This window comes from Theropithecus gelada, chromosome 11 (assembly GCF_003255815.1).
Source record: "Theropithecus gelada isolate Dixy chromosome 11, Tgel_1.0, whole genome shotgun sequence".
NCBI classification, from domain to species: domain Eukaryota; kingdom Metazoa; phylum Chordata; class Mammalia; order Primates; family Cercopithecidae; genus Theropithecus; species Theropithecus gelada.
In genome coordinates, this window is record NC_037679.1 from 27,273,552 (window position 1) to 27,281,007 (window position 7,456).

Here is a 7,456-nt window from a genome sequence, read left to right on the forward strand (position 1 = left end):
AGAGGATGAAAGAAAGCATGGCTAAGCTTAGATATGTCTCTGAAGGCATAGGAAAGGGAGAACATCTCTAAGATTCCAGTAATTTGTTTCTTCCTGGGAATGCAGCCCTTGATGGCATCAGAAGATGCCATCACTTGTGATCCTGTCCATTGGTCAATGGTATGACTTGTGATCCTGTCCATTGGTCAATCAAATATTACCAGGTCAGCAATGTCCATGGTCAACACCTTCAAAATTGTGAGTTCATACAGTCATTCAACAAACATCTGTACCTCACCCCCTCCATGCTGGCCCCTAGGCCATGCTCTGAGTATTATACACAGTTCCTGCCTTTAAGGTGTTTAAAGTGCACATTGTGCAAAGTTAGAGGCAGACTTCTCTGAAAGTACAGGACACAATCTAAGCTAGAAATTCTCTGAGCCAAGTCATAAAGAAAATATACAATTCGGCCAGGTGCAGTGGCTCATGCCTGTAATCCCAGCGCTTTGGGAGGCCGAGGCAGGCAGATCACCTGAGGTCAGGAGTTTGAGACCAGCCTGGTCAACATGGCGAAATCTTATCTCTACCAAAAATATGAAATATTAGCCAGGCATGGTGGCTTGTACCTGTAGTCCCAGCTACTTGGGAGGCTGAGACACGAGAATCACTTGAACCCAGAAGGCGGAGGTTGCAGTGCGCCAACATCACGCCACTGCACTCCAGCCTGGGTGACAGAGTGAGACTCCATCCCCCAAAAAAAAGAAAGAAAAAAATATATATACAATTCATCCAGCCCACAAAGAAAGAACATACACAAATCTCCCTTTGAAGATCTGTGAATAGTTAGATGACGCTGAAAGACTTATATGAAAGGGAGAAGTAGAGAGAGAGACAAAGCTAGAGAGAAAAGCATGAAGGGTTCTGTAATGCTTGTGAGTTTACACTATCCTACTGGCCATGGCAAGACACTGAAGGATTACGATGGAATGAACTGGGGAGATCCCATTTGTTCCTTATAAGCAGCACTCGGATGAGAATAAGGAGAATCATTTTGGCAAGATTGGAGGTAGAGAAACAAGTTAGGAGCTGGGTGCACTGATGGGAAGATAATGATCTGATATGGCCAGTTGGAGTGGGGAGAAAAGTGATGGGTACAAAATGTATTAATAGGATAGCTCTAGGGTAAATAGAATTTAAAGATAGACACTATGTGAAGATAGAAGTGTGGGGAAATTGAGAATTCCCAATTTTCTTGCTTGAACAGCAGACAGATGGAGTTTCATTCATTTTGCATCCAGAAGTAGCGCAAATTAGAGAAACATAATTATTTTGGCTTGGACCATTCTGGTACAAAGGTCTAACCAGATATTAGGATAGGCAGCTGAGTAGAGGCAATTGAGCCATAATATTGATTAGAAACTCATGATCTTATTGACCGTTATATAAGTAATAAGCAAAAATTAGTTCACCCAGAGAAAAGGCGTCACATCTAAAGGGAAGAGTCTACATAGAGAAAGACATTTAAGCAGTAAATGTGGTAAGGTGACACTGCAATAGAAGTTTCTACAGAGTATAGTGGGAACAGAAAAGACTGTGTAGCCTGCTCTACTTGGGAAGCTCTAGAAGTTTTATTAAAGCCAGTTTTTGTTAAGCTGAGTATAGTAAGTTCAGTAGGCTCTCATAGACAAGGAAAGAAAGATCATGATGAGCAGAGGGCATAGCTAAAGAATGGCACGGAAATGTGAAGCAGCACAAAATGTTTGGGAAACCCGCATGTAGTTTTAAACTGCTAGAGGGTAGGATACACAGTGAGGTAAGAAAAAATTTGTCAACACATGAAATTAATGAAGTGGCCAGAGACTAAATCATAAAGGCTCCTGTGTTCTAGTGCTTAGGAGTTAGGGTTTTATCACCTGTGAATCTCAGTTCCTTTGATGGAAAATGGGTATAACTGTGTTTATCTGCAGCCTGAGGATTACAGATAGTATGTGTCAAGTCTCTAGCATGATGCCTGGGACACAGGCCCATGAAGTCAATGTCAGCTATTACATTGCTATTAAATAGAACTCTCATTTGGGCCCCAATGTGGAAGATGGATTGAAGGTGTAGAAATGGGGGTACAATACTGACTGTAGGTAGAGGACTTGAGAAACCAGTTCATCACTCTAGGCCACAACCATGGGGCCCGATCTAAGGAGTAGCCATGGGAGCAGAAAGGAAGAGAGTGAGCTGAGAGACATTAAGGAGCTGGAGTCAACCACCTGGGAGCGAGGGGGAGTGGGGAAGGAATCAGAGAAGTCAATAAGGATTCTCCATGATCTGGCCTACCTACTTGGGTGGTATCATTTATTAAACTGGGACTATTCAAGGAAGAACACATCAATGAGGTAGTAAGCATAGTTTGGGATTTTTTTTTTTTTCTTGTGTTTTTGAGACGAAGTTTTGCTCTTGTTGTCCAGGCTGGAGTGCAGTGGTGTGATCTTGGCTCACTGCAATCACCACCTCCTGGGTTCAAGTGATTCTCTTGCCTTAGCCTCCTGAGTAGCTGGGATTACAGGCGTGCACCACCCCACCCAGATAATTTTTTGTATTTTTAGTAGAGATGGGGTTTCATCATGTTGGCCAAGATGGTCTCGAACTCCTAGTTTGGGATTTTTATTTGGGACCAGGAATATGGAATACACATATACAGCAGTTGGATATGCATGTCTGGAGTCCTTTCTAGGAGAGAAGGGGGTAGTCTTGGAGAATTCACCAGATGAGAAGAGCAGTGGGACCAAGAGAGACCCAAGGAATGACAACATTTAAGGAACGGTAAGGAAAGAGAAGTTGGATTTAAAAATACATTGATTTTCATTATTCATGGCAGTTAAGTTCTCTGAAGCCACTGTGAACCCTGAATTAGAAAACGCTGAACCATTTCTTATAGGGGAAATACACGGTTAGGTTCCTGCAAGCCTCTGGTCATGACATTTTTACCAACTTTTCAGTGGTAACCTTGTTTTATGTGTGTTTCTGTTTAAAAATAACGTATTTCATCTACATTGTCAATTTGTTAATGTCGAACTCATGCCCAAAGTTTATCTAACACTTATTTTCTTCATAAGGCATAGTACAGCTTTCTTGTGCTTGGAAACACTAAACAGCACTTCAGTACTAGGCCTGGGGCTATTTTAAACAGTAAAGTCATCAACAAAAAGCACAAATGTGTGAAAAATGCGCACTAAATAGGCCACGATAAGGAAACTTCTTCATAGTATGGGAACTGAAACAGGAAAGCAAAGCATCACCTTGGTCAGCCTCAGCTGAGAGCATGCCCATTGGGAAGCTCAAATTTTGTGCTCCTCTGCACACATTTGTGAGTGGCCTCGAAAACCCTATCAGGATCACTTTTGGAGTTACAAATAAATGTTAGCATAGGCAAATTTGCAAAGACAGATTCCATAAGTCATAAATGTTGACTACATGTATATTCAGGGAAAGGAAGGGTCACTCTTGAGAGAAATCAGTGCTGAAAGAGACGATCAGTCTAAGAAGAAAACAAATAATAGTGTCACCTTCCACCTAGAGCTTAAGTAAAATGTAAACTAGAAGACTCCATTGGATGTTGTGAATAGAAGGTTAATTGCTGGCATTTGTTAGAGGACTGCCGTGGGAGGGTTTGAAGCAAGAGCTTAAGTAAAATGTAGACTAGAAGAACCCATTGGATGTTGTGAATAGAAGGTTAATTGCTGGCATTTGTTAGAGGACTGCCGTGGGAGGGTTTGAAGCAAGAGTTCAGTTGCTGAATTGGAGAATAACTGGGGGGTAAAGAAATGGAGGGAGAAGAGGCACTTGTTTTCGGATGCTTTGTGGTGCTATTCAGAGGGGAATACATTCAACATTGAAATGAAAGCTCTATGAAGATAGGGGTTTTCTTCTACATTCATTGCAGCTTTCTTAGTACCTAGAACAATTCCTGGAACACAGCAGGTGCCCAACACATACTATTACCTAGATCTGACAGAGCTAGGAGGGGCTTTTAAAATCATATTCCCCACGCTTAACAACGAAAACTGAAACGAATGAGGTTGAGCAATTTGTCTATAGCCACACAGCTGGCTAGTGGCAAAACAATGCTAGAAACCCAAGGCTCCTCACTTTTACTTCAGGGTACTTTTTTCATTTACGATGGGACCAAAGATGAGATAAATGGAAATGGAGCAAAAATATGTTGCCGCACCATTACAACAGCGATTGCCACATATGGACAGGCTGGATAGGCTTCCGAAGTGAAGAAAGCAAAATGAAAAGCCATGTGTGTACTGTGACACCATTTTTGTAAAATAAGAATAATCTGACCTGGTGCTGTGGCTCATGCCTATAGTCCCAGCACTTTGGGAGGCCGAGACAGGTGGATCACCTGAGGTCAGGAGGTCGAGACCAGCTTGGCCAACCTAGTGAAACCCCGTCATTACTAAAAATACAAAAATTAGCCAGGCATGGTGGCAGGTGCCTGTAATCCCAGCTACTCAGGAGGCTGAGGCAGGAGAATCCCTTGAACCCAGGAGGTAGAGGCTGCAGTGACCCAAGATTGTGCCACTGCGCTCCACCCGTAGTGACGGGGTTTCACTAGGTTGGCCACGCTGGTTGCGACAGAGCCGGACTGTCAAAAAGGAAAAAGAAGAGGAAGAAGAGAAGAAGAAGAAGAAGAAGAAGAAGAAGAAGAAGAAGAAGAAGAAGAAGAAGAAGAAGAAGAAGAAGGAGAAGAAGAAGGAGAAGAAGAAGGAGAAGGAGAAGGAGAGAGAAGGAGGAGGAGGAGGAGGAGGAGGAGGAGGAGGAAGAGGAAGAGGAATCTAGCTGGCATACCTATTGAAAAAAATTGAGGATCACTAGACTATTAAAGTGGTTTTCTCTGCAGGTAGAAATACAAGGCACCTTCACTTTTTACAATACATATTTCTTCAGTGTTTAAATTTTATATATTGTATATATATATAATATATATATTATATATTGTATATATATAATATATATATATTATATATTGTATATATATATAATATATAATGTATATATTACTTTTGTTGAGAAAAGTAAATTTTAAAATGAGAAAATTCCTTTACTGTTAGAACTGGATTGTACAATGTTGGCTACGTAGGAAATTAGCGGATCCTTGGCCAACATGCAGAACAAGTTTTGTGAGGTCGCCTGCCACACCCCGAAACAGCCATTGAAGATTCCTTCAAACATCAGAGCAATCTAGAAGGAGAACAGGAGAAGATACAATTGCTACTGTAAAGTAGGAGAAAGAGAAGGTGATGGGAAGAAAGAACGAGACATTCCCACTGTGAGAGGCTGAGGTGTGCTAAAAACAAACCGCAGAGAATTGAGGGATTGATAACAAAGGCTCCTACTGAGAAAGAAAATGACTCAGAGATTTGTAGTATCAAGAATAGAGAGTTTCCTGCCCACTCCTACTCCCACCTCCTTGCCCAGCTCACAGTCACCCAAGCACGCACGCACAGCTCTGCCATGCTCCTGTGTGCAGTTTGCAAGGTATTAAAGCCTCAGAGCCGACTCCATCAGGGCTGTTTGAGGATTCACGGAAATAGTTAAGCCAGCAGCAGGCTCATAATAAGTTACTATCGCGATAGTTGAGTGAAAAGGCAACTTCAGTTTGTATACACCTTGGGGAAAGTCACAGAATTATTTTATGCTACATATACATTTTCTTTTAATTAAACATTGTTCTATAGCGTTATTGGAAGTGCAAATCATTGAGTGTACAATTGTCTCGCTTGAAGACAATCCAGAGAGCTTCTCACACGGTGGTTATGTTTTTTGAGAACACAGTTTAGGGGGATAAAAGATGGTTTAGGGGCTTGTTAGCCAAAGTCAGAGCTCTAAATTCATAGTATCTTTTTTAAAGTCAGTGAGCAAAAAGTTTAGAACTCCAAGATAGGCATCGAGCATAACGCTTTCAATTTAGATACCATTTGGTAGCAATTAGACATTCCCAGCATTGGTTTCTCAGTGCTCCTCCAATGAGGCTCCTTCCCTGGGATCATTTCAAGCATCCAAGTAGAAGAGAAGGCCTCCACCCCTCTCACTCCCAAACTCACACTCTCTTCATGCCTCCTGGCAAATTCGGGGGTGAAAATGAGCATCGTGTATCATCCAGCTCCAAGCTCGTAAGGGCCCACTGCTGCTTCCCTTGCAAAGTGATTCATGGTAGAGATACCTAGTCCTACTATATATTGATTTGTAAAAATGTGAAACTGTTCTATTCAAGATCATTGACAGGGGCCACTTTCTTTCTCATTGAAAGCACTAAAGGATTTTCTCTCTTCCCTAAAAGAAATATCACAAGGCCCCAAATAGTATTGAGGCTATAAAGACTTAATAATTAAAGCAGAGTGTTACTGCTAAATGAATTCACAAATAGACCAATGGAAAAGATGCAGAGTCAGAATGATAAGCAAATGCCTCTGGGGATTTGGTATATGATAAAGGCAGCATCTCAAATCAGTCAAGATGAATTTTTAAATAAAACAGTGGGGGGGCGATTGGGTAGTCAGGGGCAAAAGGACAAAGTTAGATCCATAACTAACATAATACTCATCAGAATAAACTCCAAATAATTCAAAGATTTAAACATGAGGGGGAAAGGAATTGTCAAAATATGATAAAACGCAGACAAATCCCTTTGTAACATCAATGTAGGGAAGGCCTTTCTAACTATGGCTGAAAATCCAGAGATCATGAGAGAGTAACGATGCTTAACTACATAAACAAACAAAAGCCCTCTGAAGGCAAAAGAGTAGTAATAATAATAACACGGCAAGGCAAAGTCAAAAGATAAGTGGCAAACCCGCAAAAATATTTGTAACTCATCTCAGGCATAGACTCCTCTGCACATATTTTTTACAGAAAGGAAATATACCCTTAAGCAAATGAAAATATTCTCAACCTCAGTCATAAAAAAAAAAAAAACCAACTATTAAGTCAGAACTGCTCTAGGAAACCATTTCTTGCCTATCAGATTGGCAAAAATCCAGTGTGACAACACACTCTATTGTCAGGGCAGTGAAGGAGACTCTCTTATCTAATGCTAGTGGCAGAGTCCTGTGAAGGACAATTTGGCAATAACCATCTAAAGCACACTTACTCTTCGACCCAGCTTATCCTACCCAGAAGCAGGATAAACTTCTGGGAGTTGATCCTACAGATACCACTGCATAAACAAATTCATTGCAATGTTTTTGGTAATTACAAGACTGCAAAAAACCAAAATGCCCATTCATGGAGGCTGGTTAGATACACTGTGGGACAGGTACATAAGGAATACTATGCAGATGTAAAGAGTAAAAAGTGCATGTTCTCTATGTATTGTTAAAATACTTAGAGTGAAAAAGGTAAGGACAGAGTGCAGCTTTTGTGTAAAAAAAAAGAATAAGCATGTATTTATATTTACATTTAAAAAGGATGAGATGAC